Source organism: Octodon degus, unplaced genomic scaffold, assembly GCF_000260255.1.
Source record: "Octodon degus isolate 3935 unplaced genomic scaffold, OctDeg1.0 scaffold00063, whole genome shotgun sequence".
NCBI classification, from domain to species: domain Eukaryota; kingdom Metazoa; phylum Chordata; class Mammalia; order Rodentia; family Octodontidae; genus Octodon; species Octodon degus.
This window is the reverse complement of record NW_004524639.1, coordinates 661,565-679,248: the sequence shown is the minus strand read 5'-3', so window position 1 is coordinate 679,248 and position 17,684 is coordinate 661,565. Positions and strand designations below refer to the sequence as shown.

The following is a 17,684-nucleotide window of genomic DNA, read 5'->3' as shown; positions in this document are numbered from 1 at the left end:
ATTGCTAAGAATTGAATTCTGTCACTTACTTTCAGAAATTTGATAAGTATGACTTGAACTTCTTTACCTTTACTTGTTAGCAAATTATCTTAGTTTTAGCCAACACTTACTTGGAGAATCATTTGTGTGATTCCGAAGTGTCATGTTGAAAAAGTTTTGAGGTTTTGGATTTCTGACTTTTTTAGTTAGTGATATTTAATTAGTAGAAATCTGTGTACATATTCCAAAACCCAAAAACTCCAAAGTATGAAAAATTTCTGGTACCATGCATTTGTGATAAGGAATACTCAACCTGTATTCAGATTTATTTCTCTATTCTATCTAAAAAGAATAGTTTAGGGGCTGGGGAGATAGCTCAGAGGCATAAGTGCAGGGTTCTGAGTTTGATTCCTGGTACCACCAAAGAGAAGAAGATGATGGAAGAGGAGGAAGAGGAAAGGGAGAGGGAGGAGGAGGGGGATGTGAGGGGAAGGAGAAGGAGAGGAGGGGGGAGAAGGAGGAGGAGGAAGAAGAAAAAAAGCAAAAGAATGGTTTACATGCTTGATGAGTTTCTATTAAAAAAAAATAGTTGCCTAGCATTTGCTATATGGAAACTCTCTAATGTATTTGGGAAGGATTATAAGTTTTTAATGCGAGAAGATAAATTATGCTTCTTTCCAAAAATGTACTTCTGTCTACCTCCTCTACTCTGGCCTTTCATCACCTGCTCTTCTAAGCTCCAGTTCTTGTGGATTCAGGGTGTGGTGCTTCTGCAGGGCTAGCAGCTGGTTGGTCCCCAGGCTCCTGCCCTCCTCCGACCCCAGCTATCACATCCCTTTGCCTTTCTGCCAGTTCTAGGAGTAGGGAAGTATAGACCATGGAGTCAGTCCCTCTTTCTGTATTTCTTGGAGACGCCTTTGAAAAGGTGAGATTAGAAGTGACAAGAATGTGAATGTAATTGAGGAATAAAGAGCAAGTGAAAATAACAGGTTAGTAGTAAGAGAAGATTGAAATTCACGCCATCATTGAACATATCCACTGAACACATCCACTGTGCTTATTTGGGAAGAGAAAGGTCGTGATACAAATCCTGTCTTAACTTATCAATGGAAGGCCTGGCACGTCAGGGCTCCGTCATGTGAGTTACTGGTGACTCATTTCTGCTTCTGTTGTTGCCTCTACAGTGTTTCATCAAAGTCAGAATGTTTTGATAATGGCAGAGGGTATAAAGACGAATGTGATCTGGTCCTTGTCCTAGAAATTTACAATTTAGCAAGATTTTCAAGTAAAACCTTAAAGTACAATGTGACAACTCCTTTAATGAAGAGTTTTTAAAATTCAGGGAGTGAATGGGCCAGGTTAGAAGGAAAAGTTTAATTCGATTCCCTTCTTTTTAAAAGAGAGATTAACAAATGATATGAAGCAATAATTGAGGGGAAGGAAATTAGACTTTCTAAAGCAGAATTCTTTGACCCTGTTTTTTTATACCTGGGTAAAAGCTGTTATTGTCTCCAATGCTTCCTTTTCTCAGTGTTATAAATATGATTTGCACAAACAAATGGCAATTTCAAAGCAGAAAGCTTTGATGGATTAGTTGCCTGGAATTGTGCTATCATGTCAGGTACTTGAGAAAACATATTTAAAATGTTCCCCCTTTTGACTTCCTTTCTGTTTTTGTTTGTACTGTAGATTGGGAAAGGATACTTCTTTTCTTTTCCTATCAGTTGCATTACTTGAAAATTTCCACTAATTTTAAAAATACCACTGTCCTATATTATTGTGAATCAGCCACAGTTAAGGTTTGTACAACTTCTCTGTAAAAAGTAAATCAAGATGAAAGAAAACAAAGTTGGAGGGACACATGGACTTTCACCTCTATGCCTGACAACAGCCGTAGGAGCAAGTCTTGCTGCTGGAAGCACTTAGTGCTGTGCGAAGGAGCGGCGCTAGGAAACTGGAGGAGGTGACCGTCTGCTCTGCTTGTGCAGTGCTGTCTTCACTTAATGTGTGTGAGACAGGAGTGGTCCTGATGGGCCACATTAACCTAGAAAATGCAGCATGTTTTCCGAATACTTAAAATCATGGGCTAATAAATAAATGAATAAAAAATAAAATAAAATCATGGGCTGGCGCAGTAGCTCAATGGACTAAGCACCTGCTTTGGCAAGCACAGGGACCAGGGCTCAATCCCCGGTCTCACGTGCCACACCGGCCCTGCTACCACGGCACACAGAGCCTGAGACCAAGTCTGGGCATGATGGTGCACCACTCTAATCCCAGGGTTGGGGTGGCTGAAAACAGGAGAATCCCTACAAGTCCAAACTGTATAGTGAGACCCTGTACAAAATACATTAAAAAAATATATAAAATTTGGTGTTAAATACTATTTATTTGAGTAGAAAGGAAGAGATTTTAAATTATCAGCTCCACCTAAGCCATACTAAACACAAGATAAAAATTAATTCCCAAAAGTAACCATGACTTCTCTTGGGTCACACAGTGAAAGAAGAGAAAAAGAAAGCATAAATTGAGGTATTTTTATTGCATCATAATCTTCTTACTGGATAATGCTCCTTTCTGTTTGATCTTGGTGAGGTAGTTTTGTTTTGCATTTTTGAGACCAGGTCTCACTGTGTGCGGGCTGCCAGGACCAGGCGGCCCCTTGCAATGGCTGCTCGCAGCTGGACCGCAGCCTGGGCCTGTGTGCGGCCTCATCGCGCTGATAGCATTCCTTTGGGTGTGTGCCGCCAAGCCCTGCCTTTTACATGAGGCTCTCAGGACCTGGAGAGCTGGCTGTCTGCTTGAGGAAGGCTGCCTTATTTCCCCTTCCTGTGATTTCTCTTTAACAAAGAGCATTCGGAGCCTTGGCTATCTTAGGGCCCCTTCCCTAGTGCCCGTTGGCCAGATAATGAGGGCCTCATGATGCGCCCCAACAATTAGGGCTGCGGAGAAAGCAGGACGCTAAGGAGGCAGGGCAGCCACGCAGGACCCTTTCCAGACTTTCTCGGAGCGCAAGTCTGTGCTTGTGTAGGACTTTGGTTTCTAGGAAGGGAACAATGGCTCTGGCCCTTTGTTCCCTTATCTAGCACTCTGACATCCTGTCATATGTAAGCGAAGTCCCAAATGTAGTAATATCTGAATTGTCTGAAAAACAAAAAGTCTGAGTTTCTTTCTATTCAGTGACTACATGACATGGAAAAGAAAATCTGAAAGTGCTTTAAGTAGAGACAGACGTATAAGCTATAAGGGACACTAATCCTGCTGGAGGAGACAGTAAGGCTCCCGGCCATCTGTCACTCGCTGCGTGACCTTGGGTGGGCCATTTCTTCTTTCCATGCCTCAGTTACCCCATGACCATTACTGAGGCTGAGTTGCATGGTGGATGGATTTCAGGGCCCTTACAGGGGTCTCTTTTGTAATCTTCATGACTGAGATGGTCCTCATCAAACAAGCACATGACATGGAGAGGTCTGAGATATTTTTTAGTGAGCTAATTTGGAGGATCATCAGGAATGAGAGCATTTAATAGGAAATCAGGACTCTAGAACTAGGTTGAGTGTTTCCTTTCAATTTATTTTATTTCCCAGGTATAAATATGGATCTATAATTCATTCCTTGACTCCCTTCCGCCAAGTATTATTTCTTCATGGTGCTAGGCAGCAAGATAAACAAAGCATATTTCCTTTGAACACTGAAAAAATGCACACTTCCCTTTGAGGAAAGCAATTTAAGTATTTCAAATAGTGTTTCGGATGTTCGTGTCTAATTATAAAACGTCCTGGCTTTCATTTGCCTCTTAGGACACAAGTCATTATCGGGAGATGGGGGAAAAGGAGTCCTAATAGTGTTTTGAATGCATAATACCTTAGAGTACGGTTCTCTGTAATGAGGGTAGTTGCTAAATCACTCAATTGAGATTTACTACAGATATTTCTTCTGTGTAGAATGAGTCATTTGAGTTATATAACTGACTGCTCACAAGGGAATTCATAAGCGATATTCACAATTCAAAACAGTTAAATAATTTGGTAATAATAATATTAATACATTTAATAACATGTTATTTGCGCATAGTGGGATTTATCTGGGGTTTGCTACAAACATCTTTCCAGGTAGATTTTGTGTCAGTGACAGAAATGAAAGAAGTAGGCCAGTGAGATAGCTCAATGGACTAAGCACCTGCTTAGGCAAGCGCAGGGACCCAGGTTTGATCCCCAGCACCACATGCTGGCAGGCCCCACCCCAGGCTTGCTGAACTGGCCACAGAGAATGGGTGTAGTGGCACACACACCCCCAAAGCTGGAGAGGTCAAGACAGGAGGATCACTATGAGTTTGAGCTGTGTAGTGAGACCCTGTACCAAATGCATTAAAAAAAATTTTTAAGTGAAAGAAGGAAAATAATAGACAAGAGGTAAAATAATGGATATTAAACAGTATTACATTCTGTATTCTTTCAAAATCTGTTAAGAAGCAGAAGTCCCTGTTTTGTTGCCCATATTTTCTCATACATATTTCTTTTACACAGATTGGGGGGGGGGAAGCATAGAAGAATTCATATGATCCAGTAGAGCCTTTTCTCCTTTCTTGAATAGCAGCTGTATTTCTAGCAGATACTTGAGTTTGTCCTTGAAAGGGCAGGAAGGTATTTAATATAGATAGACTTGACTTCTCCCCAACTACTTTCCATGTTCTGACTGTCCCTACCGTCTCACTGCCTACCCAACATATGATGTTCATCGGCATAATTTCTCTTTGGGGGCTGGGGAGATAGCTCAGAGGCTCAGTGCCTGCCTGGCAAGTGCAAGGTCCTGAGTTTGATTCCCAGTCTCAAAAAACCACAAGCTTCTTTCACCTTTCCTAGGCTGTCCTAGGAAAGTGCATGTTAAATCTCGCACTCCAAAACACAGCCACACCAATGCTGTTCTCAGGATTAGTTGTGCCCAATGTTGTACTTTAAAACTGCCTTTTGTATTAGTTTGTTCAAGTTGTGTGTTTAAGATAATGTCAAACAGAGTAGCTTATAGAGACAGAAGAAATGTATTTCTCGCACTTTGGGAAGGCAGGAGGTTCAAGCTCAAGGTGCCACCAGTCCTTGGCATCTGCTGAAAATCTACCTCCGTGCTCCCTTGGACTGCCCTCTGCTGTGACCTCACCCTTTGGAAGGGATACGGCGGCTCCCTGGTGGTTCGCTTAAGGTCCTCACTAGTCCTACTCGTCCCTCTCGACACTGTAATTGTGGGCTGGGATTTCAGCATGAGTTTCGGGGGACATAAATATCTCATTATAATCCCGATCTTTGAGCGCTCAGCTCACACATCTGTCCACAGCTTCTGTTCAACCTGGAGGCTTAGAATTTTGTAGACATAAATCTTTTAATCATCATCAAGAATATGTCAAGTGGATCTCAGACATAGTATTTGTTATTGCCTATTCTACTGACATTGTGATTAACCTTACAACAACAACATTCACTACATGACCGTATCATATCCACTCAGCTTTCTGTATGGTTTATTAGCTGTCTCTTGGAATATATCTATATTTCTTTTCCATCTCCAGAATCTTGTGGGAGCTGCTACTCATTTGCTTCGGTGGGTATGTTAGAAGCAAGAATCCGCATATTAACCAACAATACTCAGACCCCAATCTTGAGTCCTCAGGAGATTGTATCCTGTAGCCAGTACTCTCAAGGTAAGTGTTATTATATTTCAGCATTATTTTACAAGCTACTTACCCATTGATAGCTGGCTACCAGTAGCAAAGCCAAAGGTCGCTGCAGTCAGAGAGCAGTTTCTGCAGTGGAAAACCTGGGCGCACTGCAGCTCTGGCCTTGTCACTCGCCGACGGATGGTTTCTCCTGGAAATTAGTGCATCGTCCAGCAAAGTGTCTGCAGTTATGCATTAGGTGAGAGCTGCCTCTTACAGATGCTAGCTAACAGTGCTCAGAGCCACGAGAAGGTGTTGTGCCCATCGAGGCAAAGGAAGATTCATAGTATTTGGAAGGTGGTTCAACTTGAAATCATTAGAACTTCGTTTTCAATCCCATTCTCACACCATACTAATACTGCTTTCTTTTTAAAATTCTGTACACAGGCTTCCAGAGCCACCACACGTATGTAAGAAGGCCAGCTATAACTATTTAACCAATTCAGAGAGAAACACTACTCTTTCAAAGTTTTCATTGTCAACCCTAGATTTGGCCACTGGGAAATTTCCTAGCTCTCCGCTGAAACCACTGTCAAATGATTAGTTAGCAGTGAGCCTTTTGTGCTTTCCGAAATATTTACCACAAACCAGCCGTGGGCCTGCTAGGCTTCTCCTGCCTTACCACGGTGGCCCTAATCGTCATCAAGCTTACAGCTAAGGGAAAGATGTAAGGGTGAGGGAGCTGTGATGATGAGGGGAACAGAGATTTAAAAATTACAAGATTATGGATGTACCTCATAGACTTGGGTCTCCCAAGGAAATGTGACTTTTGGCAAGAGATTGCCAGGGAAGATGTACTTGAGGAGGAGCGGAGGTGTGTGTCTGGTTATGTCGCGGTGGTCGTAACCGCTAAATTTTGGGTTTTGCATGAAGTAGTGAGTTTATCCCCTGAGGAAGGTACTATCACTATTCATTTTCTATAGATAAGTAAACAGAGGTACAGAGCAGTTACATTCTTCACACAGCTTTGGACTTGAACCTGCACAGGCTTCCAAGTGTCCCCACTTAAGCCCTATGTCCCAGTGGCCTTCCAGCTTAGGTGTAAATAAATATCCGTTCAGCAGGTAGGGTGAGACGATGGTTAGGCAGGTAGCAGTCAGGGGGATCAGAGACGTGGCCTGTGGGCTGAGGACAGCTTGCCGGGGTGACAAATAAAAACTAGTGGGTCAGAGAGCAAAAACGTAGAACGTGGTTCGATTTCTGGTGTGCTCCTCTCTAACATGCCGTTGCGTGCCGGCTTCTCCTCTTGTCTGATCTTCCCCAGGCTGTGAAGGTGGTTTCCCATACCTCATCGCGGGAAAGTATGCCCAGGATTTTGGGCTGGTAGAAGAAGCCTGCTTCGCCTACACAGGCACCGACACTCCCTGCAAAGTGAAAAAGGACTGTGTGCGTTACTACACCTCCGAGTACCACTACGTGGGAGGCTTTTATGGGGGCTGCAATGAAGCCCTGATGAAGCTAGAGCTGGTCCAGCACGGGCCCCTGGCCGTGGCTTTTGAAGTCTACGATGATTTTCTGCACTACCGCAAAGGGGTCTATCAGCACACTGGGCTGAAAGACCCTTTCAACCCCTTCGAGCTGACGAATCACGCCGTGCTGCTCGTGGGCTACGGCACGGACCCGGTCAGCGGGCGGGATTACTGGACTGTGAAGAACAGCTGGGGCAGCAGCTGGGGCGAGAACGGCTACTTCCGCATCCTCAGAGGCTCGGACGAGTGCGCGATCGAAAGCATAGCGCTGGCGGCCACGCCGATTCCGAGGTTGTAGGGCGCGCGTCCTCGGCCAGGAGAGGGGGTGGTGAGTCACAGACCTGCCCTGTGCCTAAGAGCAATTCCCTAAGCGGCCAAATACATTTCTATGAAGTTTTTTCGCTTTTAAAATTAAGAACACCTGGGCCTGGGAGTTAGTTCAGTGGCTTAAGCGCCTGCCTGGCAAGCACAAGGTTCTGAGTTTGATCCCCAGTTCCTCAAAAAATAAATACATAAATAAATTAAATTAAAAATACTCTTGATTTTTATTTTATTTTTTATGTATTTAGTACAGGGTCTACAAGGTCTCACTATACAGATCCGACTCTGCAGTAATTCTGTTTTCAGCCTCCCAAATGCTGGGATTACAGGTGCACGCCACCACACCCAGTCTACACTCTTGATTTTTAAATACCGTCTATCAACCCCTGGCCTGTTTTTCCCCAGGTACTCAGTGACATAACATTTTTGAGAGTGATGTTTAAACTGTCAGATAATGGAATTTGCTCGTCATTTCATACACACAGATGTTGTACTTTTGAAATTTATGTGACATAGCTTTATTTTAAAAGTTTTTATAAAAATGCTGGGGATGTCTATGACAGCATTTTAATGCATGCTTAAGAGACATTGTACCTTTAACTCCTTCTGTCAGACCCACTCTGTCACCTAAGAAAATATTTCTTAAAGAAAAGATATTTGAGATTTTCTAATCCAGAATGAAACCGCCATTAACCTCTATGAGAATGCTTAGTGAACTCTACAGTCTTCCTTGGATATTTGATAGATGAGAGGTCACGGAGGAAAACAGAATTTTGATGAAAACTGTGTATTGATTGAACTGTTTTTTTTTTTTTTTTTTTTTTTTGTGGAACTGGTGATTGAACTCAGGCTACTGAGCCATCTCCCCGGCCCCTGAGCTGTTTCCTACAGTCTGTATTTTGCGTCTGGTTAATGAGCATTCTCCGGTGAGCAGTAGGGCTTCCTGAGTGGAGTATTAGTGGCCCAGATTTGCACAGCCCTTTGGGTATTTCCAAATGGTATGAAACCTCTGTGCTGAGTAAGCATTAGTTAGGAGTGGTGTTCCTGGCAAAGCAAGTAGTCAGCGCTCTAAACTGCAAAGTCGTTTGGCTCTCAAAAGGGCCAGAAAGATCCTACGGGTTCCCTTCCTCTTTGCACAAATAAAGAGCACACTTGTAGAGTGTGCACATGCGAGGTCACACAGCTGGATAGTGATGGAATCTCTGCCACATCTTCCAAATGCAGCTGTCCTAGGTCACCTTAGAGCACCTCTTACCTGAGCAGCTTCATCAGGCATATTGGCTGCATATGTGGAAAGTTCACCTCGACATTTTACATCTCGTTGTTTAGTGTCTAGTCCCATTTTGTATGGGGGGAGGGTGGTACTCCAAACTGTACTATGTTCAAAGTCTGGCTTCCTGCGCCTCCTGGCGTCTGCCACATGCACTTGAACTTTGGCCACATGCTGACAAAGAAGCAAACACCGATTAGAGGTGTAGCAATGGCTGCTGTCACTGCAAGGACTTCGACAGTGTGTGCTTTCCTTGTTACTGCTTGAATGTAATTTCAGTTTCTGTGTCTCTAGCCTTGCTGCTACATGAAAGTGAAAGTAGGCTTTTAAAAACCAAGCTTGTGATTTTTCACTAAGATGTATAAAGATACTGCCTGTCATTTTCACAGATAAGATTTAGAGATAAGCGTGAGCTTGTCTTCTGGTTGACTCGTTGGACAGCAGTCAGCAAACTTGTAACAGGGCACCTCATGGAAACGCAGAATGCCTGTACTTTTGCCTGATTTCATGTGTGCACTAGCTGCACTCTAAGAGAAAATTGTCACTGATATTGATCATTAAATGCTTTAAGAAATTTTGGGATGACATTGATTATTAAATGCTTTAGGAAATTTGGGGAAGCTAAATATAGGCGTAGCCCTAACTGGCTGTGGGAACCAGTCCTTCAGTACGTGACCAGTAGAGAGCCAGCGACGAGGGAAGAGAGACTGCAGAAGGAATTGCCAAGACCAGGACTTGGGTGATACATAGCAGAAGGAGTATCTAAAGTGCTAAAGTTGAAAGTGCTGGGTCAACAATGTACTCATTCCCTTGCATGCTTTCCTAGCACCAAAATAATTGTTGCAGACTACAGGGAAGGAGGGATTTATGTGGGCTGATCTGACTCTACCAACCTCCCACACATGCGTGGCACCTTGAGCTCAGCCTTCACGAGCCAATAACAGAAGTAAAATGCATGTGCAACCATGAGGATGGGAGAGAGTAGCGACAGTGACACAGAAAGATGACAACCTTTAGTTTCGGGATGACAGACTGAGCCTGCTCTTTTCAGTGAGTGGTGACTCCTACCCACTGACCTATATTTTAAAAACATATAATTTATTAAATACACAGCTATAATTTGCATGAGAGGACTCATTTGTGGACAAGAAATTGCAATAAATTTTCATTTAAAATAATGGGAAAGTACAGGAATAATGGTAGACTCATGTATTTGAGAAAGTCCTGCCCCAAAATATGACCACACCTTCTGGCTTATCAAACATCTTGTCATGAAAAGAATAAGAAGGTAAATATGGTATTTGTACTTTTATAAATGCATTTGTTGAAAGCATCGATCCTGTAGTTAATGGGCCCTTCTGAGACAGATGCACACTATGGTTCTTTTCCCAAGAGAAGTGTCCTTATTCCTACATTTTGTATAAAATTTCAGCAGGCTCACTGAAGCTTATAAAGCCCCATGCCATAACCTTCTGTGGATACAGGTAGCTTTCCTCCCACTCCACAGCTATCCCAAAGTTCAGATAGTTTTGCTGTTCCCCTTCACTTCCAAGCAGGGTAGAACCATTGAAGAGGCTTGGCTGGTAGAGTTTAGGGAGCTGTACCAATTAAATAACAGGATTGAGTCGTAATCCGCTGGAAGATCGCCCCTGTTTGGAGACTGAGCTCCTCATTTATTCCTGAAGCCTTCGTGGCTGCCTTGGCTGCTGCTCCTTCTTGGTTGCTCTGAAGCTGGGGTGCAGTCCTGCTATCGTGAGCTCTAGAAGGAAGACTGATCAGGAGAACCCCAGACTCCTACGCCCAGAGCGAGCTTCCGCACCCGGGCCAGTTGCATCGCCTGCGCTATCAGCCACAGGAAGCACTTGGTGCCGTTCCGCAGGCCCTCCTGTTGAAGCTCACTGCTACTGTTGCAGGCGGCTGAGTTACAGAGAACTATTATAGGCAGTCAGGGCCAGGCCCTCAGGGAGATAGCAGGGAGGACAAGATATGTTGCAACTGCAAGAGGAATGGATGCCCCTGCTGTGGGCCAGACCTAAAGACCAAACATCAAACAAATGCTGACCTCCCTAAAGATTAGCATCCGGGACTGATCGTCACCCTGAGGAAGCCAGGAAAAATCACTGATCTGACTACTACTGGCTGGCTGCCAGATAAAGTCCTGTTCTCCGCTTGCTGTGTAACTTGCTTCCCTGTTTGGTCCTGGACTTAATCACTTTTACCCGAGCAACGGTGCTTATAGTCCCATCAGTTGACCATAGTTTTGTCCTACCTCATGTCCACCTAAGCGAGTCCCCGTTTTCTCCACCTTAGCCCTGCATGTTTTTGCCCTATGAGAATAACCCGGAAGAGACAGCTTTCTGGACAACCTGCTTAGGTCCCCCTTCCGTCCCTTTCAGACAGAAGCTTTCTTGCCCGATAAATATTCTACCGTCAAGCTCTGTTTATTCCTAAAATTCATTCTTTGGTTTTAGAGAACACAAACCCATCCAGGTCAGGGCAGGAGTTTCACTCCCCTGTACCACTTCGTCCTCACCTTGACTGGCACAGGAGCGGCTCCACTAGGGGACAGTTCCAGGGGTGAGGTGTGCTTTATATTTGCATCCAGCTGTTTCTGTCTTAATAATGGTGACAATAGCTACTGTTTACCAACGTCTCCCTTCGTACCAGCTGATGCAGTAGCTCTATACAACCAATGTCTCGTTTAAGTCCTTCTAAAGATCCTGTTTTATAGATAAGGAATAGGACTAGTCAGGTAACTTTTGCCAAGCACAGAGCTCATACACTTACCTGGGACTTGAACACAGACTTTTCTAGAGCAGTACCTCGTAACCACTTATACAGGCTTCTGAATGTCCCTCCTGTGACTTCCCCTGGGTCATGTTGATTTTTTCAGGCCCTGATTCTTTCTTGTTCTTCCTTTTCATCTTTGTATGTGCACAAATCCCAAGGTAAAATAATACACCTTCAGCATCTTAAAATATGATAAATAAAACAAGGATTGGTCCATTTTCTATTTGAGGTAACTTATAAAGAAAAGAGAATTTAAAAATATCAGCTTGGGCTGAGGGTTCTGTCCTGCTTCCACATGGTGGAGACTAGAAAGCAGGCAGGTGGATCTGAAAGAGACAGAGGAATGGGCTCATTTTTAACCACCTACTCTTGTGCTCACTAATCTAGTCATGCTGGGGCAGGAACTCACTCATTGCGGGAAGTCATCCATCCACTCATGATCCCCCACCCCTAGGACCGATCGGCTTCCTCTGCTCCACAATATCAACGCTGCTGCACAGAGGGCCACCCCTCAACATGAGCTCCCATGAGGACAGAACACGCCCAGACCATCACAGGGGTCCGTCTCAGCTTAGAAAGACATCAAGTCACACAGGAGGCTGAGAGAAAGGGATGCAAAGCTTTCTTTTAAGCATGTTGGATTTCAGCTTTTCCTCGCCACAAGAGACTAACTAGAACTGTGACAGCAATTTGTAGCAAGGGTTCTGTAAGTGAAGCTTAGCAGCTTTTTAACAATTTCTATAAACTCAAATACAAGATATTTTCTGCCAGTACACTGAGCTGTTGAAGGGAGAATAACTTATTTTCCTTGGATGCCATAGCAAGGAGGACAACATTCCTTCGGATTAAAAATAAATAAATAGAAAGAGAAAGATGATCGAAGTCTTCCCTGCTGTCTTTCATAGCCCTCAGGATTTTAGGAGAAATACATCAACCTAGAGTGAGTTCACAGAACATAGTTGGGTTCCCAGAGAGCTTCAGTTTAGTCCAGGCACTTGAGTGCTGACTGTTTACTTCAACTATCTACTTGCTAGGCTTTTGTAGTTTGGGATAATATAAGAATAAAGAAGGAGACCCAGCAGCTTTTGCATGAATTTTTATTGAAGTAACTTCAGAGGCCTTTAGCCTGAGGAGTACTGGCATTAAAAATCATTCTGAAAACATCTTTTATAGGAAGTTTCTCTGTTTTTGTTTTGGAGCAAGTTTGTGTAATTAATCACAGAATTATTTAGAGTTATAAAAAGTTGGAAACAACCTAGAGGCCCAGCAAATAGGAAATAGATGATTTAGAGCACACAAGTTGGACAACACCATTAAGAAATGTTTGCGGCACAATATATGGGAAACATGCTGTGTTTTATTATATAAATGCAAATGGACCTGTAGGGCTCTTCAAAGGTGCAGGAAGTTTATGAATCACCAACTAAGCCATGGCTTTCATTTTTTAATATATAAAATGGCTGTAGTATAAACAACAGAATGTGTAATGAAAGTTCTCATGACCTTATCAAATAAATATGCGAAGGCTTTCTTCGCACAAAACCATTTCACCTATTCAAATAGAACTTTACTTGTTCCTTCTTTCAACAGCTGAATTCTTACCAAGAAGATTCTTTTATCCTCATGCCTTGTATTTTCTTTTCAATCTGTTAAAATCTGCCTTCTTCCAGGTTGTATCTTTGAAACTGTTCACACCACAGTAAGTGAAATTCACCTTACAGAAAATGGTTCTCAGTCTTTATTTCAGCATTTAATACTTGATCATGCCTTAGCTCTGCAATTCCTGGTTTTCTGATGTTTGAACAACTTCTCTGAGGTTTTCTTTGCAGGGTTCCAGTCTTTCATCTCTTTGTTAAATTGTGTTACTCCTACAGCTTCTGTACCAGTTTTCCTTCCTCTCTCTACACATCCTCTCGGGGGCTTCCTCACGCATGGCGTATATTCTGCGTACGTTTCAGCCACAGATCCCTCCATCGCAGGGCTCCTGCATTCATTATCTGTCACGGCATAACAGATTTCTCAAGCATTCAGTGATGTAAACCGGCACTTGCCAATGATTTAGTTTACTTGGGTCAGGAATGCAGGCATATTTTTCACTAGGGTCTTTGCTTCCATTCTCTTTCAAGGCTACGTGTGATGTGAGCCTAAGCCCTCTCCAGTGGTGGCGAAGTTATGACACAGGCGCTGTAGCGGGCTGTTACCGTTGACAGCTCTGAAAGGCTCACCATCACTGGGGTACAACAGAGCATGAAATTTCGGTAGGAAAGTCTCCTTCAGAGATGGTGAAAGTAATTCTGTTTCTGCAGGCCCTGGACTCAAGCCTGCTCCTGGCTGATTGCTGGCGGAAGGCCACCCTGAATGCCTTGGCATGTGGGCCTCGCCAGCACGACAGTCTGCTACATCAAAGCCTGAGCTGCGAGAGCGGAGAGCTGGACTTGCAAGACAGGATTCACAACCTTTCGTAACCTAGTCATGGAAGAGACAGCTCAATATCTAGATATTCTGTTAGTGAGAAGCAAATTACTCAAGGAAGAGGGCATTGCATAAATTCTGAGTATTAGAAAAGGAGGCCCATGGAGGGCTCCCTCACATAATTGCTCTTGTGGCAGTCAGTTTTCTGTCCCTGGGACAAAGTGCCCAACACCCACAATTTAAGAGGGGAAAGCTTATGTTGGCTCAGTTTCAGAGGGTTCAGTTCGAAGTAAACTGGTGCCAAAGTGGAAAGAGCATGGCAGCAGGGCCGTGTGGGGGAGAGGTGTGCAGCGCTTGGCCATCAGGAAGCAGAGGGCAGTGGCGGAGCCGGGGTCAGCAGTGTCACCTTCCAGGTCGTTCTCCCAGCGAGCCATGTCCACCAGCCAAGTTCCCCTTCCACCATCACATCTACTAGGAACTCACCAGCAGATTGTACAGGGATGGCGATGGCGACTACGAACAAATCTTCTCCCCAGAACCCACCTCTGCACATATGCAACTCTGGGGCAGATTTTAGTTCTAACCACCCACCTAAGAGTTCCCACCACACCTATGAACCAGGTCCACCGACTTGCTCATGGGGTGAAAGTGATGACCTAGTGCAGCGTGCACGGAGCTGAACACACATTTTTCTCATCCTCGAAAACAGTTTATTTCTGACTTTTTAGTTAATGGCACAACCACCCACTAGTTTTCAAAAATCAGGAGCCTAGCTACATTTATTCTTCCTCAACATTTAATTAGTCTGACCTCCTACGATTCTAAGTACCTATCAGATCTCTCTCTCTCTCCCTATTTGCCAGTCTTAAGGCATTCTGACTTGTTACCTGTGTCCCTGGCTAAAGTGTTTCTCTCCTGACAAAGCGTCCTTCCCCAGCCTTGCCTTCTTCCAGATCTCACCAAAGCAACAGTGTCACATACCTGCTTAAAATTTTAATTGACTTGGGGCTGCACAGATAGCTCCATGCTGTACGCATCTGCCTGCCAAGTGAGATCTCAAGTTTGATCCCCGGTACCAAAAATTTAAAAAAATTTTGTTGAATTGATCTTCTATGGCTCAGGACTATTTCAAGGCGCATTGGACTAGAAATGCTGGAGATACAAATCCAATACACTTGAGGTTTTCATAATATGAGCTACAGAAATTAAACTCAGTGACACATTTTTGGCATGTTGAGTGGCAAACATGATGGGTATAGTTTTCTTTTTGAATAAAATCCAAACTCCTTACTAAGATGCAAGAAGTAGTGTCATGTAGAATCTCAAACAAGAGGAATTAAGCTTGAAACACTTACATTTGTTTGCAGTAATGGTTATCAGTTTTTTTAAATGCATCTTCTTGGAAGGCTGAATACCTTGAAGATGGTTCTGTCTTAATATATAACTTTCTAGACATTTTTATTTATTAAGTTTCCTACCAGTTCCAATACACTCATAGCTGTTTGCTATAACATTTCAATTTCTGGAAGGCTCTGCTCATCCCTAGGATATCAGTCCAAGAAAAGACAAACGATCCCCTCTTCCCTCTGGCAGAGGGAGAGGCCAAAGCCTTCACATCCTATCTCAGAGCTCCCATTCCTCCTAAGATTGTATGAGATTCTAGCTGCTTGGAATATGGAGATGTCATTGTCTGCTCTCAACAGACCCTATCTGCTAATCTGATCACAGGGTGAGGATTCCTTTTTATTTTTTTTAAAGGAATATAAAACTGTGTATTGACCACTGCTCACCATTATTTACAATAAAGTAAACAATATACATTAGGATAACATTCTGACTACTACAAAGTTGTTTTCCTGGCTTCTGCTGAAACCAGTAACCAAAATAATGAAAAGATTGAGCCTACATGTAAGGAACAAGTTGGGGTCAAGAAATAACATGCAGGTCAGTAGTTTAGATTACAAATTTGTCCACTCATTTATTCTAGGTCCTAAACCGAGAACATCTCCAGCCACTCAGTAGGTTTCTGAGATCCAAGTCCTAAGACACATACGAATCCTGACTTTTGAGCGCAGATTTCAACTTGCTGTGAAGTAATGAGTCTTGAGAAACTTCTAATGTTACCTTTAAGTCTTTCTTACTGAATTCAAACAAACCAAGCTTTGACTTGCTAACATATGCAGGTGGGGAAGTTGTTGGTAGAGACAAGAATTTTTTTTTTTTCTCTTTTTGAGACACGGTCTCACTCTGCAGTTCAGACTGGCCTTGCGCTCACTTTGTAGCCCAGGCTAGCCCTGAACGCCCAGGATTCTCCTGCTTCAGCCTCCCAAGAGCTGGGTTTGCAGGTATGCTTCATCATGCCCAGTTAGATAAAGACTTTTTTGCGGGGGAGAAGTTTTGGAAGTAAATTGCATTTTTGTGACTAAAGACAGATACAGATTCTGATATGGCTGCTTTGAAAATACCTACTTTAAACTGTCCAGTTAACCAAAAAACCATCTATTTAAATTAAAAGGTCATGGCTTCAGGAAAATTTTCTATTTAACTGGAAGTGATTTCTTAGGTTGCTCAGAATGATGGTGTCTCAAACATGAGGTTATCTCTCATGGTGAATGTTTAAAAAAAAACAAAAACTACTTACATAAGAATTTTATTTATACACATACACAAAACTCAGAATGGTCCTTAAGCATATGAGCTAAAATATGAGTTGGACTATGGACAACTCCCCCCAACACTTAGAGAAACAAAGGAAGTGTATCAGGCTGCCAAATGCTCATTTTTGATAAAGGAAGCAACTACAAAAGCTTTATTTGCTCAAAGTAACCAGTGCTATAGATGCAAAACAAAACCCAACCACTCCCCCAAATACCCAAATACTACTTTTAAAACTGACATATTAAACTTGATTTTCATTAGCATGTTTTTTTTCCACGCTAGTAAATCAAAACCAAGATATGTAAGTTATTGAGCTTCATCTTCTGGACAAGAATGCCTAGTTAGTCTCCCTTCATAAAAAGCAATGACGATTTGAGGACATTTCACATTTGCCTCTTTTTCCAGCACCAAGTCAGCCTCACCTGACTCTTTCCATTTCATGAGAAACATCAATTCTCTGCTACTATCTGTGGTGCCAATTATTCATTTGGGATCAAGACCTCTAGCAAAACCTCTCGGTTTGTCAGCAGTATCTCTTTTTTTTCTTTGACTTGCTGTCATCAGATTCACTGTCAGATAAGGAGTTTCTTTTTGTACCATCTTGTTCTTTACCAGCTTTTTGCGAATTAAGAAATGCTTCAACTAGCTCTGGATAATCCAAATTTCCTTCAGGTTCCCATGTATTGTCAGCATCTGCAAATCCTTTCCACTTCAGAAAACACTCCACCTTCCCATTCACTACACATCAGTCCAGTACTTTCTCTACCACAAACTCTTCAGGTTCTGCTTCCTAAACTTTTTTACTTTTTCCATTTTGTTTCTTTCCCATTTTTTTGCAATGTAGTCTTATTGGAGGCCATTTTTTTTACTGCAGACTTGAAGAGTTCACTGCCTCGGATGCTCGGTCACAGGTCCGCAGTCACGGCCTGTGCACCTGCAACTCCTAGGGTGGGGATTCTTAAGAGTTAATTTTTTTAAAATATTAATTTTATTGAGAAAGAAGTACATTGCCCTGACCCTTGTCTCAAAGGTGCTGTTGACAGTTCTGGATTTTCTGGGAGCTGTCAATACAGAAACA

The 17,684-nt window shown here is 43.0% G+C and overlaps 1 pseudogene; it reads right to left on the bottom strand.

Annotated features, from left to right (window-relative positions):
* Positions 1-16,911: 16,911 nt before the first annotated feature.
* Positions 16,912-17,466, bottom strand: LOC105742636 (annotated as a pseudogene).
* Between the last annotated feature and the right edge of the window lie 218 nt (positions 17,467-17,684).